Raw genomic sequence first — 21,130 nt, 5'->3', positions numbered from 1 at the left:
GCTCTGTTTGGCTCTGTTTGGCTCTGTTTTGGCTCTGTTTCGCTCTGTTTGGCTCTGTTTGGCTCTGTTTGGCACTGTCTGGCTCTGTTTGTCTCTTTTGCCCTCTGTTGGGTTCTGTTTTGCTACGTTTGGCTTTATTTGGCTCTGTGTTGCTCTATTTCACTCTGTTTTGCTCTGTTCGGCTCTGTTTGGCTCTATTTGGTTCTCTTGTGCTCTGTTTGGCTCTGTTTGGCTCTGTTTGGCTCTGTTAGGCTCTGTTTGGCTCTGTTTTGCTATGTTTGGGTCTCTTTAGCTCTGTTTGGCTCTGTTGGGCTCTGTTTGGCTCTGTTTCGCTCTGTTTTCCTCTTGCTGTGCTCTGTTTTGCTCTGTTGTGCTCTGTTTGACTCTATTTGGCTCTGTTTGCCAATGTTTGGCTCCGTTTTGCTCTGTTTGCTCTGTTATGCTCTGTTTCGCTCTGTTTGGCTCTGTTTGTCTCTGTTAGGCTCTGTTGTGCTCTGTTTGGCTCTCTTTGGCTCTGTTTGTATCTTTTTCGCTCCGCTTTGCTCTGTTTGGCTCTGTTTGGTTCCGTATTGCTCGTTTTGGCTCTGTTTTGCTCTGTTTTGCTCTATTTGGCTCCTTTTGGCTCTGTTTGGCTCCATTTGGCTCTGTTGTGCTCTGCTTGGCTCTGTGTGGCTCTGTTTTGCCCTGTTTGGCTGTGCCTGGCTCTGTTTGGCTCTGTTTGGCTCTGTTTGGCTCTGTTTGGCTCTGTGTGCTCTGTTTGGCTCTGTTTGGCTCTGTGTGGCTCTGTTTTGCTCTGTTTGGCACTTTTTAGCTCTTTTTGGCTCTGTTTGGCTCTCTTTCGCTCTGGTTTGCTCCGTTTGGCTCTATTTGCTCTGTTTCGCTCTATTTGCTCTGTTTGGCTCTGTTTGGCTCTCTTTCGCTCTGCTTTGCTCTGTATGGCTCTGTTTGGCACTGTTTTGCTCTGTTTGGCTCTGTGTTGCTCTGTTCGGCTTTGTTTCGCTCTGTTTTGCTCTGTTTGGCTCCGTTTGGCTCTGTTGTGCTCTGTTTGGCTCGGTTTGGCTCTGTGTGGCTCTGTTTTGCCCTGTTTGGCTCTGATTGGCTCTCTTTGGCTCTCTTTGGCTCTGTTGTGCTCTGTTTTGATCTGTTTCGCTCTGGTTGGCTCTGTTCCGCTCTGTTTAGCTCTGTTTGCTCTGTTTTCCTCTCTTTTCCTCTGTTTGGTTCTGTTTGGCTCTGTTATGCTCTGTTTGGCTCTGTTTCACTCTGTTTTGCTCTGTTTCACTCTGTTTGCCTCTGTTTGGCGCTGTTTGGCTCTGTCTGGCACTGTTTGGCTTTGTTTTGCTCTATTTGGCTCTGTTTGGCTCTTTTTGGCTCTGTTGTGCTCTGTTTGGCTCTGTTTGGCTCTGGCTGGCTCTGTTTGACTCTGTTGTACTTTGTTTGGCTCTGTTTGGATCTGTCTGGCTCTGTTTTGCTCTGTTTTGCTCTGTTTGGCTCCGTTTGGCTCTGTTTGGCTCTGTCTCACTGTGTTTTGCTCCATTTGGCTCTGTTTGGCTCTGTTTGGCTCTGTCTGGCTCTGTTTGGCTCTGTTTTGCTCTGTTTCGCATTGTTTGGCTCTGTTTGGCTCTGTTGTGCTCTGTTTGGCTCTGTTTGGCTCTGTTGTCCTCTGTTTGGTTCTGTTTTGCTCCGTTTGGCTTTGTTTGGCTCTGGTTTGCTCTATTTCACTCTGTTTTGCTCTGTTTGGCTCTGTTTGGATCTGTTTGGCTCTCTTCTGCTCTGTTTGGCTCTGTTAGGCTCTGTTTGGCTCTGTTAGGCTCTGTTTGGCTCTCTTTTGCACTGTTCGTCTCTGTTTAGCTCTGTTTGGCTCTGTTGGGCTCATTTTGGCTCTGTTGTGCTCTGTTGGGCTCTCTTTGGCTCTGTTTCGCTCTGTTGTCCTCTTGCTGGGCTCTGTTTTGCTCTGTTTTGCTCTGTTTGACTCTATTTTGCTCTGTTTGCCAATGTTTGGCTCTGTTTTGCTCTGTTTCGCAATGTTTTGCTCTGTTGTGCTCTGTTTGGCTCTGTTTGGCTCTGTTTGTCTCTGTTTGGCTCTGTTAGGCTCTGTTGTGCTCTGTTTGGCTCTGTTTGGCTCTGTTTGGCTTTGTGTGGCTCTAATTGGCTCTGTTGCACTCTGTTTGGCGCTCTTTGGCTCTGTTTTGCTCTGTTTGGCTCTGTTTTGCTCTGTTAGGCTCTGTTTGGCTCTGTTTGGCTCTGTTTGGCATTGTTTGGCTCTGTTTGGCTCTGTTGTGCTCCGTTTGGCTCTGTTTGGCTCTGTTTGGCTCAGTTTGGCTCGGATTGGCTCTGTTTTGCTCTGTTTGGATCTGTTTGGCTCTGTTTAGCTCTGTTTGCCTCTCTTTGGTTCTGCTTGGATCTGTTCGGCTCTGTTTGGTTCTGTTTGGCTCTGCTTTCCTCTGTTTGGCTCTGTTTGGCTCTGTTTGGCACTGTCTGGCTCTGTTTGGCTCTGTTGTCCTCTGTTTCGTTCTTTTTTGCTCTGTTTGGCTTTGTTTAGCTCTGTTCTGCTCTATTTCACTCTGTTTGACTCTGTTTGGCTTTGTTTCGCTCTCTTGTGCTCTGTTAGGCTCTGTTTGGCTCTGTTAGGCTCTGTTTGGCTCTGTTTTGCACTGTTTGGCTCTGTTTAGCTCTGTTTGGCTCTGTTGTTCTCGGTTTGGCTCTGTTGTGCTCTGTTGGCCTCTGTTTGGCTCTGTTTGGTTCAGATTTCCATCATTCACAGTAATTTGCTTTTATCTTTTTAATTTGAAATCTTGCTGCTTAAATAAAACACCAACTGATTACTGCGGCTCCTGTGAAACTTACATGGCAGACATTCATCACTGAAAGCAACTGACACACGTCAAATTCAAAGTACTTTCATGTCGCATCTCTTTCTGCTTCTGTCTCGCCCCCAGCTCCCTCTGCCCGTCTAGCTCCCAGGTCAATTAGCTGCTTCATGCAGACACGGTGAATTCGTGGGAATGGGTAAAACTCGTGGGGTAAAGAGACTCCTGGATCTCATCTTCCTGGTTCTCCCAGATACTGATTACAGGAATGTGCACAGTGCCGATTATCCACAGTCACTCCCCTCCAAGTTGTTCAGCTTTTTATTTGATTTTCACACTGGATTTCAATGTGAAGAAAGCAGAGCTGTGATAAGCTTTATATTGTTCAGCAGATGTAGTGCAAGAAGATACATGACAGGCCGATGATAACAGTGCTCTTTGGATGTGGTGAGCACCAGGGAAGGATTGGCACCATTACTGTGTCGCTCAATTAGTCTCGTGACAAATCTCGTGCTGGAAATGACAAGAAAACCCATTGAATTTGCTCCGTGTTTTGGTTTCAAAAGAGCCGAATACAAGGTAAGAAAGTGCATCTCGCTCGAGTGAATTATAAAATGGCAGATTGACCCGTGCTGTTGCTATAAAATTATAGAAAGTTACGGCACAGAAAGAGGCCATTCGTCCGGGCGTGCTGCTTTCAAAGCGCAGTAGCGATTGTTTGATCCATCAGGAGTGATATTTGTGCCGGTGCAAACAGTAGGTAGCAATATTCGTACTTGTCCCACCCATATTTTGCTTCACACCAACATGTCTATACTCAGTGCTTTGCAACTTTTCCTCTTCCTTCATTCCCTCACTCCACTTGAACCAAGTGTGATGTTTTCCAGCTCTGAGGCGAAACTTAAACTCTCACTTCTCTGGTGGAGCTTTTAAACGTTTCCAATCAATGAAAAATCAACATTCATTCCAACAAATTCAATAACTCGACATTCTCTGACCGGGAATCGAACCCGGGACGCGGCCGTGAAAGCGCCGAATCCTGACCACCAGACCACCAGGGAAGCTACGCCAGCAGTTTTTGATTTCGCTTATCTGCGCTGCTTTTGCCTATTGTTTTTCGGTTCAGATCTCCTTCACCACAAAACTGCCTGTTTAGGTTCAAGATAAACGACTTCTTCAGCCAATGAAAACAACGGTTTCTATGATCTGGAACATGAAATTGACAGTGAGGTGAAATAGCCCCACAAGCTGCTCATGTATAACTTTCAATTTCCAAACCCTCCACCCTATTCGCTGTTGATCCAATGGAAGCGCCGATTCCCAGTCACTGGACATCAGGGAAACTACCAACAAGGCTTGACATTTGGATTATGGAGGCAATTTATGACATTTTCTTTTTCATTCCCGATCTCTTTCACCAGAAACAACTTTCTCCGACCAATTAGTTTGTTTGGGTTGAACACAAGTGACTTCTTCACCAATGAGATGAACCATTGCTGATGGCTGGAACATGAAATCGATAGTTTCCTCCTTTAAGACAGTTCTTAAAGCCTCCCCCTTTGACCGAGCTTTTAGACATCTGACCGGATATGTGTCTCGGTGTCACACTTTGATATATAATGCTCCTGGGGAACGTCCTATGACGTTTCATTAGGGTAAAGGCGCTTTATAAATCTAAGCTGTTGTTTTCGGATATATATGGAAAGGTTCAGACTTTTATCTTTTTACTTTTAAAATCTTGCTGCTTGAAATAAAAAAAAACACCAACCAATCACTGCGGCTCCTGTGAAACTTACAAGACTGAAAGCATCACTGAAAGCAACTGACACACATCAAATTCAAAACATTTTCATGTCGCATCTCATTCTGCTTCTGTCCCTGTCTCGCCTCCAGCTCCCTCTACCCGTCCAGCCCCCAGGTTAATTAACTGCTTCATGCAGAGACAGTCAGTTCATGGGAATGGGTATAACTCGTGGGTAAAGAGACAACTGGATCTCATCTTCCTGGTTCTCCCAGATACTGATTACAGGAATGTGCCCAGTGCCCATTATCCACAGTCACTCCCCTCCCAGTTGTTCAGCTTTGAAATTGATTTTCACACTGGCTTTCAATGTGAAGAAAGCAGAGCTGTGATAGGCTTATATTGTTCAGCAGATATACTGCAGGAAGGTACATGACAGGCTGATGATAACAGTGCACCTTGGACGCGGTGAGCTCCAGTGAAGGATTGGCACCATTAATGTGTCGCTCAATTAGTCTCGTGACAAATCTCGTGCTGGAAATGGCAAGAAAACTCGCTGAATTTGCTCCGTGTTTTGGTTTCAAAAGAGCCGAATACAAGGTAAGAAAGTACATCTCACTCGAGTGGATTATACAATGGCAGAATGACCGGTGCTGTTGGGAAACATAAAATTATAGAAAGTTACAGCACAGAAAGAGGCCAATCGGCCGGGCGTGCTGGTTTCAAAGAGCAGTTGTGATTGGTTGATCCATCAGAAGTGACATTTGTGCCGGTGCAAACAGTAGGCAGCAAAATTCGTTCTTCTCCCACGCATATTTTGCCTCACACCAACATTTCTATCGTCAGTGCTTTGCAACCAGCCCTTCTCCTCTCCTCTTGCTTCATTCCACTTGAACCAAGTGTGATGTTTTCTAGCTCTTGAGGTGCCCTTGAACCCTCACTCCTCTGATTCTGGTGGGGTTTAAAACGTTTCCAGTCAACGAGTGATCAACGCTCGTTCTAAAAAAATTCAATAACTCGACATTCCCTGACCGGGAATCGAACCCGGGCCGCGGCGGTGAGAGCGCCGAATCCTGACCACTAGACCACCAGGGACGTTAGGCCAACTTATTTCGGTTTGGCTGATCTACGTTGCTTTTGCCTATTGTTTTTCAGTTCCGATCTCTTTCACCATAAAACTGCCTGTTAAGGTTCAAGATAAACGACTTCTTCAGCCAATGAAAACAACGGTTTCTGTGATCTGGAACATGAAACCGACAGTGAGGTAAATAGTCCCACAAGCTGCTCATGTGAAACTTTAATTTCCAATGCCCTCCAGCCTATTCGCTGTTGGTCCAACGGAAGCGCCGATTCCCAGTCACTGGACATCAGGGAAACGACCAATAAGGCTTGACATTTGGATTATGGAGGCAACTTTTGACATTTTTTTTTCATTCCGGACCTCTTCCAGAGACAACTTTCTCCGACCAAATGGTCTGTTTAGGTTGAACACAAGCGACTTCTTCACCAATGAGAAGAACCATTGCTGTTAGCTGGAACATGAAATCGATACTTTCCTCCTTTACGACAATTCTTAAAGCCTCCCCCTTTGACCGAGCTTTTAGTCATCTGACCGAATATGTGGCTCGGTGTCATACTTTGTTGTATAGTGCTCCTGGGTAACGCCTTGTGACGTTTCATTAGGTTAAAAGCGCTTTATAAATTTAAGTTGTTGTTGTAGGATATATATAGAAAGGGCCAGTCTCCTGTTTTATCTTTCATGCTGATACTTTTTGTCTGTGACATTTTAACATGAATTCGCACAACTAATGTGAATCAAGTTTGCGACGTTAAAAACGTTTTAACCCCCTGAGGGAACTGAACCACATTGAGAATCACAGAGGAACAGACACAGAGAGAAAAACATCGAGATTAACAGAGGCGTAAAGAGAGACACACACCCAGAAAGCAAGGGTGTCACCAACTTGGCTCAGTGTTTGTTCCATTTCTGAAAGCAAATTTCCTGAATGTTGACAAATGAATGAAAATCAGAAAATACGGACGTATTTGGATGGGTTTCCTTGTAATTAACTGATAGTTAATTTGGTTAAAATCAAAAATGGTGAAAACTTTAGTCAGCAGGATTGCAACCGTCGTGTTCATATTTACAACAAACGGAAATTATTGAACTTTCACTCACTTAAATAAACAAGCTTGGATAATGCTCTTGCCAGCTTTCAAACCGCAGCTCCATCATATGTGAAGCGAATATGACCTCACTCGCCTCTATAAACCCTGCGCTGTAAAGAGCCCAATGGAGCTGTCTGGAATGTTAAGCGGTGACGTCATGCAGCAGCACTTTGGGTCTTTGTTTTGAAGAAATGGAATTCGGCTGTTCTCATTAGGAATGCTGGAGACAGACTGATCAACAATGTCATCATCAAATGGCACAGCTCAGTAAGAGGACCTTCCACCATGCTGTCTGTGTCAGTTTTGGACAAAGAGCTTTATAATTAATGACAATTTCCTTCTCTTTCTCCTTAGCCCTGTTTTTTTCGCTTTCAAGCCATTGAACAATTCCCATTTGGAAACTCGGTGTTAAGAAGACCAATATTAAAAGCTTCAGCTGGTTCCACACCCGAGCAAATATGTCAGACTTGCTCCAGGGACTGACGTTTGCAGTGCTTTACTTTGGTCAGAAGTTCAAGGCAATATAATTTGCAGGTAAACCTGGATCTTGTTTTTTTATTCATTCACGTGATGTGGGCTTCGCTGTCTGGGCCAGCATTTATTGTCCATCCCTAGTTGCCCTTGGGAAGGTGGTCTGCCTTCTTGAACCGCTGCAGTCCATGTTGTGTAGGTACTTCCACTGTGCTGTTAGGAAGGGAGGTCCAGGATTTTGACCCAGTGACAGTGAAGGAACGGCGATATATTTTCAAGTCAGGATGGTGAGTGAATTGAAGGTGATGGTGTTCCTATCTATCTGCTGCCCTTGTCCTTCCAACTGGTAATGGTCGTGGGTTTGGACGCTACTGTCTAAGCAGCCTTGGTGAATTCCTGCAGTGCATCTTGTAGATGGTATACATTGCTGCTTCTGTGCATCGGTGGTGAAGGGAGTGAATGTGGATGTGGTGCCAGTCAAGTGGACTGCTTTGCCCTCGACGGTGTCCAGCTTCTTCAGTGTTGCGGGGGCTGCACTCATCCAAGAAAGTGAGGAGTATTCTATCACACTCCCAACTTGTGCCTTGTAGATGGTAGACAGGATTTTGGGAGTCAGGAGGTGAGTTACACGTTGCACGATTCCTAACCTCTGACCTGCTCTTGTAGCCACCGTATTTATATGGCTAGTCCAGTCCAGTTCCTGGTCAATGGGAACCCCCAGGATGTTGATAGTGAGGGATTCAGTGATGGTGATGCCATTGAACATCAAGGGGTGATGTTTGGATTCTCTCGTGTTGAAGATGGTCATTGCCTGACACTTGTGGGGTGCGAATGTTACTTGCCACTTGTCAGCCCAAGCCTGGATATTGCCCAGATCTTGCTGCATTTGGACATGGACTACTTCAGTATCTGAGGAGTCGGGTATGGTGCTGAACATTGTGCAATCATCAGCTAACTTCGCCACTTCTGACCTTATGATGGATGGAAGTTCATTGCTGGAGATGGTCGGGCCGAGGACACTACCCTATGGAACTCCTGCAGTGATGTCCTGGAGCTACGATGACTGACCTCCAACAACCACAACCATCTTCCTTTGTGCTAGGTATGACTCCAACAAGCGGACAGATTCCCCCTGATTCCCATTAACTCCAGTTGTGCTCGGGCACCTTGATGCCACACTCGGTCAAATGCTGATCTCAAATCATCTCGGGAGTTCAGCTCTTTTGTTTATATTTGAACCAAGGCTGTAATGAGGTCAGGAGCTGAGTGGCCCTTACGGAACACAAACTGCGCATCAGTGAGCAGGTTATTGCTGAGTCTGTGCCACTTGATAGCACTATTGATGACACCTTCCATTACTTAACTGATGATGGAGAATAGACTGATGGGCTGGTAATTGGCCGGGTTGGATCATTCTCACTCTTTCTTTCCCAGTTTGGTCAGGAGAACGAGGAGAGACAGCATAAATTGCAGGGTTCCGAGGAAAAGGTCAGGTAATGGCAGTGACAGGACGGGCAGAAAGACCACGTTCTCCGCTGTAACCATTGCATGATTTCATACAAATAATAGTAGTGCGGGGTAGTTCAGTAGTCGTGGCCGAGTGGTTAAGGCGATGGATTAGAAATCCATTGGGGTTACCCCGCGCAGGTTCGAATCCTGCCGTCTACGCTTCTCATTATTTTGGATTTTATCGGCGCACAGACAGAGCTTATTATCGTTTGAATCAAGGGAAAGTGATCCAAACACACCCGTGTTCTCTTTTTTCCGTTCATTTGTCAGCCTTCTGCAAATCTCCAGTCGGAAATGGAAAACAAAACGGAGCCAATTTGGTGACATGATTTCACTCTGGCATTTGTCTCTCCTTGGACATCTGTCACTCTCGGTGTATACATGTCTGTGTTCCTCTGTGTGGGTCAACGTGGTTCAGTTCCCTGAGGAGGTGAACACATTTTTACGAGCACAAACTGTATTCACATTAGTGGTACAAGTTCACATTACAATGTTACAGTGAAAAATATCAGGATGAAAGAGGCAAGAGTAGTTTGTCTCTTTCTGTGCATGGATTACAACAGCAACTTATATTTATAAAGCTCCTTTTTCCTAATGAAACTTCACAAGGCGTTCCCCAGGAGCATTTTCTGACAAAGTGTGACACTGAGCCACATATTCGGTCTGATGACTAAAAGCTCGGTCAAAGGGGGAGGCTTTAAGAACTGTCTTAAAGGAGGAAAATATCGATTTCATGTTCCAGCGAACAGCAATGGTTCTTCTCATTGGCTGAAGAGGACACTTGTGTTCATCCGACACAGACCATTTGGTCAAAGAAACGTGTCTTTGGTGAAGTTTGTAAAAGTAAACTCCAATACAGTTTGGCGGCCGATACACAATTCCCACCAATGTTTGCTGCCTCTTGCTGTTTCTTAGCTCCACCCAAACTGATTCTACAGGTTGATCCTTCAATCTAAGTTCCTCTCTCACTAATGTACCGATCTCGTTCCTTATTAACAACGCGACCCCGCCTCGTGTTCCTTTTTGCCCATTCTTCCTAAATGACGAATATCTTTGAATATTCAGATCCACCAATCACACTGCCCTTTGAAAGCAGCACACAGGGCCGAATGGCCTCTTTCTTTGCTGTAACTTTCTGTCATTTGTTGTTTCCTAACACCACGGTTAAGATAACTTTTTTATCTTCCATGTGATGCTTTGAATTCAAGACAATAAGCAAATACAGCGAGTTTTCTTTTTCGAGCACAGCATTTGGAACCGGACCTCTTGAACGACATTTAAATGGCCTCAATCGCAGAGATACAGCTCACCGAGTCCAAACAGGCACCGTGAGCATCAGCCTGTTATGTACCTTCTTGCTGTGCATCTTCTGAGCCATAAGCTGATCACAGCTCCACTTTCTGCACATTGAAAGAAAGTGTGAAAATATTCACAATTTCAAATCTTAACAACCTGCATATTTGTGATTTTCTGTGTGTGCCACTGTGGTTCAGTTTCCCATTTTCACCACCCAAACATTATCCATGTTAGTTCTCTGACTTCATATCAGCAAAAAAAAAGCAGTTAACAGGACATTTCTCTCTTTATTTTGAGTGGAGACTGTTCAGCAACTAAACTTCTGGATGTTACAAAGCGGAGGATGATTGAAGTTTTCAGATGATCTTATTAAGTAACTGAGAATGCTCGAGGGGCCGATTGGCCAACTCCTGAACATTATTTTTTATATCCTAATTCAGTGTCAATGTTTGTGCCTAATCTGAATGTGGTAGTGAGGCCGAGCGGGATCAGCCGCTGGTTCAGGTTTGGATCTCTCGAGTGATTTGGGCTTTACTCCCACTGCTGCCAAACTTTCTGGTGCTTTGTTATTTGAGACGCTTCCCAAAAAATCTCCGTGCGGTGAAGGAGCAGCTGAGCTGTGCCGTGTTGTATTTCAGTTGGAAGAATGAGGAGAGACAGTGTAAATCCCAGGGTGACTGCGAAAAGTTGGGGCAATGGCACGGACTGGAAGACCTTCTCTCACTGGAACTCCCTGTATTCATTCTATTCTGTTAAACAAACAACATGCAGCATTTACCCAGTTGTCCTGGCCGAGTGGTTGAGGCGTTTTTCCACGTGGTTCCAATCGTGCCAACTCCCCTTCTTCCCATTCCTGATTGACACAAACTGTCTGCAGAATAAATTATCAGTCAAATGAAAAAGAAAACCACCCAAACACCCCCGTGTTTCTGACTTCAGTTCATCTGCAAACATTCACTAGCAGTCTGAAATTGAACAATAATTGGCCAAGTTAGTGACATCCTTGCTTTCTGGGTCTTTGTCTCTCCTTCGGCCTCTGTCACTCTCGTTGTATGTGTCGGTGTTTGTTCCTCTGTGTGTGTCATTGCGGTTCAGTTCCCCGAGGGGATGGACACATATTCACCAACACAACCTTGATTAATATTGGTTGTGCAACTTCATATTCAAATGTCAAAGAGAAAAATATCAGGATGAACGATGCAAGTGGAGTTTGCAGTGTTTGGAAAGAGGTGGAAGATGTGAATGATGTTATTGATGATTGAGAGGAAGGCATTACAACCTCGAGGATTTTGTAGGTCGATTACCTTCCACAGTTTGAAATTCGGAACAAGCTGAGGCTCCAGGAGGAAACAACATTGACCTCCCTGAATTTTCACATAGGAAATAATGCGCGTGCATGCCCGGCTAGGTTGTGACAGAGACAGGGCGGGCAGAAGGTCCTCTTTGTCTGCTGTAATCATTCTATAACTTCATATAAATACTACAGGCCTATTGCCAACATCTATAGTCGTGGCCGAGTGGTTAAGGCGATGGACTCGAAATCCGTTGCGGTTGCCCTGCGCAGGTTCAAATCTTGCGACTACGTTTTCCATTATTTCTGATTTTAACCCTTGTAAATGGGATCGACATTTTCACAACACCTGCAGTAGCAAAGATTGACCAGTGGGTGGCAGTGGAACCGTGATTGCTCACATCTCATGAAGCAGACGCGGTCTCAGTTATTACTGCATTTGGCACTGTCTCTGTTCATATTAACTTAGATGCCGTTTCTGTTTCTATTACACTAGGACATGTCTCTAATCATATTAGAGAAGGTCATCTCTCAGTTGTTTCTGTAATTGGTTCAATCTCAGTTGTTAATGTACTAGACTATGGCCATAGTACAGTTGGCACTATCTCAGTCATGACTGCACTGAAGCAGGTCTCGACCAAAGTTACAATAAGCCATGCCCCAGTTGTCACTGCACTAGAGCTTGTCTCTGGTTATAGAAAACTAGAACATATTTTTATTTGCATTTCACAAGACTCTGCCTCAGCTATTACTCCAGTAGAACCTGCCACGTGTCTATCAAACTGGACCCTGTCTCAGGTGATGCTGCAACAATACATGCCTCCATTCATATCACACAATTCCCTGTTTCTGTTGTTATTGTCCTAAACCATTACTCTCTTATTGCCGTACTAGTGCATGACTCTGTTTTTATTAATCTCGTACCTTTGCCGGTATTTAATTCATCAGTCACTGCGTCAGTTGTTGTTAAAAAGAGCCCTGAATTATGTGAAGCTGAACGAGACCGTGTATCAGTTTTCTTAAATTGGATCCCGTCAGTGTTATTGCTACACCAGGCTGGTTCGTATTACACAAGATCCTGTCTCAATTATTACTGCACTCGGCACTGTCTCACTTATGTTTCACTAGGTCGCGGCCCTGCTTATAACAAACTCAGTCATGTCTGCACTTATATTCCTCTAGACCGTATTTCAGAACAATTTATACTAGACTCTGTATCAGTCTGTATTACACTCGAGCTTGTCTGTCTTTTTAATTAAAATGGATCCTGTCTTTGCAGAGACGTTGTCTTTGTAACTCTGTCTCTGCTTCTATTCCACTCTCCCTTTCCCTGTTTTTACTCCACGAGATCATGTCTGTCTCTCTTACACTGGTGACAGTCTCCGATATTACGGCCTTAGACTCTCTCTAGGAAGCAATTACTCTGTGCCCTGTCCCTGTAATAACTGCCCTATTTCACTTGATGTTGATCCAGGCCCTGTATCGGTAACTATTGCACTAGACCCATCTCCGCTATTACAGCAGTAGACCTTGTCTATGATAATATAGCACTCGTCCCCGCCCTTGTTATTCGTGCACTAGGTCACGTCTTTGCTTAAGTAACATTAGATGGCCTCTCTAGTAATGTCTCTGCTTAAATTGCACTAGCCCCTGTCTCAGTAATTACCACACCAGGCTCTGTCTTTGTTCTTACTACACTATTCTATGTCTCTATAAGGTGAGCGTTGAGTTAGAAATGGGCCTGTGACTTTGGCCTAAAACTACAGGTTTTGACTGTTTGTTCCTCGCAGCTCTTAATATTCAGTTTCATTACAGCCAGCAGTATTACATATGAGACATCGCCTGTTCTGTGTGTCTGTGTGAAAAGAAATCATGCTGCGTCATTCCACAAAGATGAAAGATGTATCTTCACCAGAATGTTTCATTTTATTTTATTTTCCCTTATTCAAACTGTAACTGCAGATCGTCAAATTACGTAAATATTCATTGATAGTATATTCTGTTGTGTGCTCTTGTTTAGAAATTCATGTCATTCCAACCATTTCTTTGCTAAGACGGGCACGTTTGTCACCACAATCACTTAATGTCAGTCATATCTCTATCTGAGATAGCGTCTAACTCACTGAAACGTATTGATTTCTCTCTCTCAGAGAAAAGCAAAATACTGCGGATGCTGGAAATCTGAAACAAAAACAAAAATACCTGGAAAAACCCAGCAGGCCTGACAGCATCTGCGGAGAGGAGCACAGTTGACGTTTCGAGTCCGTGTGACTCTTCTTCAGAACTAAGGAAATGGAGAAATGTGGTGAAATATAAGATGGTAGTGGGGGGTGGGGCAGGTTGAGCTGGATAGAGGGGCAGTGATAGGCGGAGGCAAAGAAGAGATGTCATAGACAAAAGGACAAAGAGATGTTGACGGTGGTGATATTAGCTAAGAAATGTGCTAATAGGTGACATTAAGGGTAAAAATCAGGACGAGCAAGGTAGAGATAGCCCTAGTGGGGGTGGGGTGGGGGGAAGGGATCGAAATAGGCTAAAAGGTAGAGATAAAACAATGGATGGAAATACATTTAAAAATAATGGAAATAGGTGGGAAAAGAAAAAAATATATAAATTTTTGGAAAGAAAGGGGGATCGGAAAGTGGGTGGGGATGGAGGAGAGAGTTCATGATCTAAAGTTTTTGAACTCAATATTCAGTCCGGAAGGCTGTAAAGTGCCTCGTCGGAAGATGAGGTGCTGTTCCTCCAGTTTGCATTGAGCTTCACTGGAACAGTGCAGCAAGCCAAGGACGGACATGTGGGCATAACAGCAGAGTGGTGTGTTGAAATGGCAAGCGACAGGGAGGTCTGGGTCATGCTCGCAGACAGACCGAAGGGGTTCCACAAAGCAGTCACCCAGTCTGCGTTTGGTCTCTCCAATGTAGAGGAAACCGCATTGGGAGCATTAAATGCAGTAGACTAAATTGAGGGAAGTGCAATTGAAATGCTGCTTCACTTGAAAGGAGTATTTTGGCCCTTGGACGGTGAGGAGGGGGGGAAGTAAAGGGGCAGGTGTTGCACCTTTTGCGGTTGCATGGGAAGGTGCCGTGGGAGGGGATTGAGGTGTAGGGGGTGATGGAGGAGTGGACGAGGGTGTCACGGAGGGAACGATCCCTGCAGAATGTCGCCGGGGTGGGGGTGGGGAGTGGTGAAAGGAAGATGTGTTTGGTGGTGGCATCATGCTGGAGTTAGTGGAAATGGCGGAGGATGATCCTTTGAATGCGGAGGCTGGTGGTGTGATAAGTGAGGACAAGGGGGACCCTATCATGTTTCTGGGAGGAAGAAGAAGGTGTGAGGGCGGATGCGCGGGAGATGGGCCGGACACGGTTGAGGGCCCTGACAACCACTGTGGGTGGAAAACCTCGATTAAGGAAGAAGGAAGACATGTTAGAGGAACTGTTATTGAAAGTGGCATCATCAGAATAGATGCGACGGAGGCGAAGGAACTGAGAGAATGGGATGGAGTCCTTACAGGAAGCGGGGTGTGAGGAGCTGTAGTCACGTTAGCACTGGGATTCTGTAGGCTTGTAATGAATATTGGTGGACAGTCTATCACCAGAAATTGAGACAGAGAGGTCAAGGAAGGGAAGGGAAGTGTCAGGAATGAACCATGTGAAAGTGATGGAGGGGTGGAAATTGGAAGCAAAATTAATAAATTTTTCCAGGTCCAGGCGAGAGCATGAAGCAGCACCGAAACAATCATCGATGTACCGGAGAAAGAGTTGTGGGAGGGGGCTGGAGTAGGACTGGAACAAGGAATGTTCCACATACCCCATAAAGAGACAGACATAGCTGGGGCCCATGCGGGTACCCATACCCACACCTTTTATTTGGAGAAAGTGAGAGGAGTTTAAGGAGAAATTGTTCAGTGTGAGAACAAGTTCAGCCAGACGGAGGAGAGTAGTGGTGGATGGGCATTTTTCGGGCCTCTGTTCGAGGAAGAAGCGGGGAGCCCTCAGAGCATCCCGGTGGGGGATGTAGGTGTAGAGGGATTGACGTCCATGGTGACGAGGAGGCGGTTGGGGCCAGGGAACTGGAAATTGATGATATGATGTAGGGTGTCAGAGGAATTACGGATGTAGGTGGGAAGGGACTGCACAAGGGGAGAGAGAGAATGGAGTCAAGATAGCAAGAAATGAGTTCCGTGGGGCAGGAACAGGCTGACACGATTGGTCTGCCAGGACAGTCCTGTTTGTGGATTTTGGGCAGGAGGTATAAGCGGGCCGTCCAAGGTTGGGAGACTATGAGGTTGGAAGCTGTGGAAGGAAGATCTCCAGAGGAGATGAGATCAGTAACAGTCCTGGAAACAATGGCTTGATGTTCAGTGGTGGGGTCATGGTCCAGGGGCAGGTAGGAGGAAGTGTCTGCGAGTTGACCCTCAGCCTCTGCGAGGTAGAGGTAAGTGTGCCAGACAACAACAGCACCACCCTTGTCAGCAGGTTTGATGACAATGTCAGGGTTGAACCTGAGAGAACTGAGTGCAGCAAGTTCAGAGAGAGACAGGTTAGAGTGGGTGAAAGGAACAGAGAAATTGAGATGATAGCTTCCCCGATGGTCTAGTGGTCAGGATTCGGCACTTTATCAGCAGTAGCCTGGGTTCGATTCCCAATCAGGGAATGTAGATTTTTTTATCTTGTTAAAATGAGTATTAATTACTTATTGATGGAAACCATTTAACAGCTCCACCAGAATCAGTGGGGTGATAGTTGAAGTTTCACCGCAGAGTTGGAAATGTCATATTTGGACAAGTCGAGAACAAAGACAGAAGCGGAGTGAAAGAAGGAGAAGAGAAGGGCTGGGTGCAAAGCACTGACCACAGAGATGGTGGCGCCAGGAAAAATATGGGTGGAAGAAGGGCAAATTTTGCTGCCTACTGTTTGCACTGACATAAATATCACTCCTGATGGATCAACCAATCACTACTGCTCTTTGACAGCAGCACGCCAGGCCGAATGTCCTCTTTCTGTGCTGCAACTTTCTATAATTTTATGTTTCCCAACAGCACGGGTCATTCTTCCATTTTATAACCCACTCGAGCGAGATGTACTTTCTTACCTTGTATTCGGCTCGTTTGAAACCAAAGCACGGAGCAAATTCAGCGAGATTTCTTGTCATTTCCAGCACGAGATTTGTCACGAGACTAATTGAGCGATACATTTATGGTGTCAATCCTGCACTGGAGCTCACCGCGTCCAAAGAGCACTGTTATCATCTGCCTGTCATGTATTTTCTTGCAGTACATCTGCTGAACTATATAATCTTATCACAGCTCTGCTTTCTTCACATTGAAATTCAATGTGAAAATATGAGCATTTTCAAAGCTGAACAACGTAGACAAGACTGGAAGGGAAGTGTGATTGTGGATAATCGGCACTGTGCACATTCCTGTAATCAGTACTTGGGCGAATCAGGAAGATCCTGGTGTCTCTGTCCGTTGCTATCTGTAAACCGATCACGTTCTGTTTTACGTTCGCACCATCTGACTGCGTTTGAATCAAGCAGCTAATTGACCTGGATGGGCAGAAAGAGCTGGAGGTGAATATCTGTCCTGCACAAGTTTCACAGCTAATTCAACAGCCCCGCCTTTTCTCCACAGCCATTTATATTTTATTGTGTCTCAGTATTTCTGTTAAAGTGAAACACCGCACACCTGCTTTAACTGTGAGTTGCCACTTTTTCGACCAATCGGGCAATTTTAGCAGCAGTGGAAGTGGTATTTGAAACCAAGCTTCATTATTACTGCCCATCGCCTTTCCTAGCATTGCTACTCAAATAGAACAGAAGCAAAGCAGCAACAATACGTCATAAGGCCCCACAAGCCTCCTCCGTCACTTTACAAGATCATGGCGGGTCTCCAGCCTCAACACCAGTTTCTCACCCGATCCCGAGAGCCTTTCATTCCCTTAGAGTCCAAAAATCAGGAGAAGTTTTGGATGTTTTTTCTTCCATTGATCCGAGAGTTCTGTGGACACCTGGTTGAAATCAGCAATAATAAGAAGAACATTCGGTAAGATTGGAACTTTCCTGGGAAATCCCCAGTGGATTTTAAAAGCATCGTTTTCACCACTGGGACACGATGATTGACCAAGGGCCCCAGTGCTTTCCACTCAATCATCAATAACATCATTCACAGCTTCCGCTTCTCAGCTGCACCTCCTTCCAAACATTGGGATCCATTTTCCTCAGGATTTTCTCCTGGATTCAATATTTACCTGCTTTGTAACCTCATTTTGCAAACAGATTCGCTTCAATATCCAACACAAATTGAATTGCAAGCCTGAAGGACAATCAGTGGAAAACAAGTCACTCGGTTACACAAACCCCATGGTGCTCATTTTCAGATTCACAACAGTCAGCTTTTCAATAAAATGAAGGAATTTGACAGTGAAAAGATTTAGAAAGTTTTGTGTGACTTTTATTTGTGACTCACTCACTCGGGTATTCTGTAAATGCTGCTCCGAGGTTTAGTAACCGGGATATAATCTACCTGTGTTTTCCTGAGCCTGTGGTCGGTGTATTGGGAGGTTTGGCCCGGGTTGGAGTATCTTGTGTCCCAGGGATGGGCAGTTACCCGCTGATTGAAGCTGCAGTCGCCGCTTTCTGCTGGCAGCGGGTGATTGGAGAGAGCGGGGCCGGAATATTGCTGCTTTTCTGCTCTTCCCTGTCTCACTCACTGTGGAGCTGAGGAAGAGGGTAGAATTGATGGGTTTGTTTGAATCCAATAAATCCATAAATTTCCAGTATGTTGGATATCAGTGCATGGTAGGTCTAAATGTTTTCTCATTATATTTGAAATTAATATTCGAAAAAAAGCCGCTTACCTGGGAGCTCACTGGATAACATTGGAACCGGCAACATGTCCGGGGTCTTGACATTCAGCTCAAGTATCCAATGACAACCGGGAACTGAGTGACAATGAACGCTGATGGGGGAAAAAAAATGGGAAGCTTCGTCCCTGGGTGGTCTCGAACCACCAACCTTTCGGTTAACAGCCGAACGCGCTGACCAATTGCGCCACAGAGAGTGACGAAGATTTTATGCAGGATATCAGTGAGGTAAAGTTTCAGATTGCTGCTATCGGAATGACAATTGTCTCTATCAGTTTTACTCTTCCAAAACAAAGAGTGGAGAATTCATTGTGGATACATGGAAACCGTCTGATCCCACCCACTGCAGACACATCCATGTCACCGGGAACCAGCTCTCCTACAACCGGTGCCGTCCCCCTTCGAGCCTTTGCGTGGCTTGACTGTTACCAAGTATTCCGATTGTCCTGAAGCCGATATTAGGTTTGAATTCCTGATGTGCAGTAACGAGAATCCTTTCAATGTCTCAAATCAGTTAATTTCACTGATAACATCAGAGTCAATGTTCCAGCGTCTTAAAGAAGGGAAAGGTGCCTTGACTGTCTCTGGTCAGTCGGACAGTTCACCCTTCATTCTCCCCTGATTCCGGTTCCCAAAGAATATCTGAAGATTCACAAAGCTGGAGACTGAGATTTCTATTTTGGTTCCTTCTCCATTTTCCCACCTGCCAACTGACAATACATTCCAAAATCTCATTTCAATCCTCCGCCTTGCATCATGTCCAGGGATGAGGAAATTCAGTTTTGTGGAGATTTTATGGAGACCGGGATTGTCCTCTACGGAGCAAAAAAGTTTAAAAGGAGATTTCACGGAGCTGCTCAAAGTGATGGGGGTGGGGGCAACGGGGACGGGGCGGTTTGATAGAGCAGATGGGGAGAAACTGTTTCCATTGACGGGGGTCAGTAACCAGAGGACTGGGATTTAAGAAAATTAAAGAAGGGCAGACTTGCATTTTAATAGCGCTATTCCAGACCAGTGGATGTCTCAAACCACTTTCCAGCCAATTAAGTACTTTTTGAAATAAGAACAGACAATGTTGGAAAAACTCAGTAGGTTTCTCTCTCAAAAGATGCTGTCAGGCCTGCTGAGTTTTTCCTGCATTTTCTGTTTTCCTTTCCAGATTTCCGCAGTTTTGCTTTTATTGAAGTGGAGCCATTGTTGTAATGTAGGGAACACGGCAGCCAATCACCGCTCAGGAAACAGTCAAAACCAGGCACGTCACGATGAGCAGACCATGTCCTCTTGGTTGAGGGATAAACACTGACCAGGTCACGTGGCTGCAACGTGAACCCACAAATTATGATTATGGTTCTGCCCAGTTTTAAACCGGAGAACGTTTCACGTGGTGGGCAAGCATGAAAATCACTGCACCACAGAAACAGGAAACAGCACAAAGGCTCAATGGGCATCACTAAAATGTTAAACGGTGACGTCATGCAGCAGCACTTTGGGTCTTTGTTTTGAAGAAATGGAATTCGGCTGTTCTCATTAGGAATGCTGGAGACAGACTGATCAATAATGTCATCATCAAATGGCACAGCTCTACAAGAGGTCTTTCAGACAATCAATCTGTATCAATTTTGTTCAACGGGCTTTTTTGTTAATCTCAATTTATTTGTCTCTTTCCATAACCCTGATCTTTTTCTCCCTTTCAGTCATAGTCCAATTCCCTTTTGAAAACTCTGCGTTAAGAAAAAACAATATTGAAAGAGGTTCAGGGCCTTCTGCTGTGTCCATGCACAATGTATGAAAGTTAACAAAGTTTTCCTGACCCAATGACATGAAGAGTTGGATTCTGAAACCTTTGACAGTTTTCAAATTTTTTGAAATCGTTGATGTCAAATCAAATTATCAAAAAATATTTACCCTGACCAAACATCTCCTCATTTTTCTCAGTCAATATATACAATCTCATTAACTATTACCAACATTTCATTGAGTAAACACGCAGAGTCACAAAGGAAAAAAAGAAACATCATTTGAAACATCGAAATAATGAAACATTGAAAAAAGAAGTTAGCAGTGGAGATGATTTCTGTTTGTTACAAAGTGCAGGATGATCTGGTTAACTGGCAGAGCTGGTTCGAGTTTCCCAATGACCCATTCCTGCTCCTTTGCTTCTGTTCTTTTCGTTGACAATTCCAGTGAAGGAAATTATGAATAACCCTTTTTTACTTGATAGCGTAGCCGAGCGGTCTAAGGCGCTGGATTAAGGCTGCAGTCTCTACAAAAACAAATGTTCGAATCCCACCGTCGCCAAACGTTCAACTTATCTCCCTTTTAGGATCTGCAGCTGTCCCATTTGAACCAACAGATACAAACTCACATTAAACCCAGCGGAGTGTACGGTGTTTTACTTTGATCGGGGGAATGAGGAGAGACAATATAAATATGAGTTGCTGTAGGAAAAAGGCGGGGTGTGGAATTGCAGTCTGTGAGTTGCTCTTCCTGAGAGTCGGCATGTGAACAATATGCTGAATGACCGTCTGATGTAGCCGTCTATATGATTTTATACAATCTACATTCATGCAAATCTGGGGCTTGGATTCGCGACTGAGTTGTTAAGGCAACAGGTTTTGAATCTAATGGGGTCTCCACAGGTGGGCTGGAAACCTAACAACTACTCTTCTTATCATTCCTGAATTTTAGAGTGTGCCTGCACGATTAAATGTCGATTAAGTTGAATAAAAAACATCCAAAACCCCCAGCGTTCTCTAATTTCCTTTTGTCTGCAAGCGTTCACAAAAGTTACAGCTAGAAATAGAACAGAAACAGAGCCAGGTTGGTGTGATGCTTGCTTTCTGGATGTTTGCCTCGCCTTCGAGACAAACCCTTGCCCTCTGTCAATCTGGGTGTATATTCCTGTGTGTGTGTCAATGCGGTTCAGTTCCCCATTTCACCATCCAAACATTATTCACGTTAGTTTTGCGGCATCATATTA

The 21,130-nt window shown here is 44.8% G+C and overlaps 3 non-coding genes across 3 annotated transcripts; 1 reads left to right on the top strand and 2 right to left on the bottom strand.

Moving 5' to 3' along the window:
- Positions 1-5,571: 5,571 nt before the first annotated feature.
- On the bottom strand, positions 5,572-5,643 carry trnae-cuc (transfer RNA glutamic acid (anticodon CUC)). The gene has a single exon. It is a non-coding gene; the product is annotated as a tRNA-Glu (tRNA).
- A 3,131-nt stretch (positions 5,644-8,774) lies between these two features.
- Positions 8,775-8,856, top strand: trnas-aga (transfer RNA serine (anticodon AGA)). The gene has a single exon. It is a non-coding gene; the product is annotated as a tRNA-Ser (tRNA).
- A 9,417-nt stretch (positions 8,857-18,273) lies between these two features.
- trnan-guu (transfer RNA asparagine (anticodon GUU)) lies at positions 18,274-18,347 on the bottom strand. The gene has a single exon. It is a non-coding gene; the product is annotated as a tRNA-Asn (tRNA).
- Between the last annotated feature and the right edge of the window lie 2,783 nt (positions 18,348-21,130).

This window comes from Cetorhinus maximus, unplaced genomic scaffold, assembly GCF_964194155.1.
Source record: "Cetorhinus maximus unplaced genomic scaffold, sCetMax3.hap1.1 HAP1_SCAFFOLD_1103, whole genome shotgun sequence".
In the NCBI taxonomy this organism is placed as follows: Eukaryota; Metazoa; Chordata; class Chondrichthyes; order Lamniformes; family Cetorhinidae; genus Cetorhinus; species Cetorhinus maximus.
This window is presented reverse-complemented; position numbering and strand designations above follow the sequence as displayed.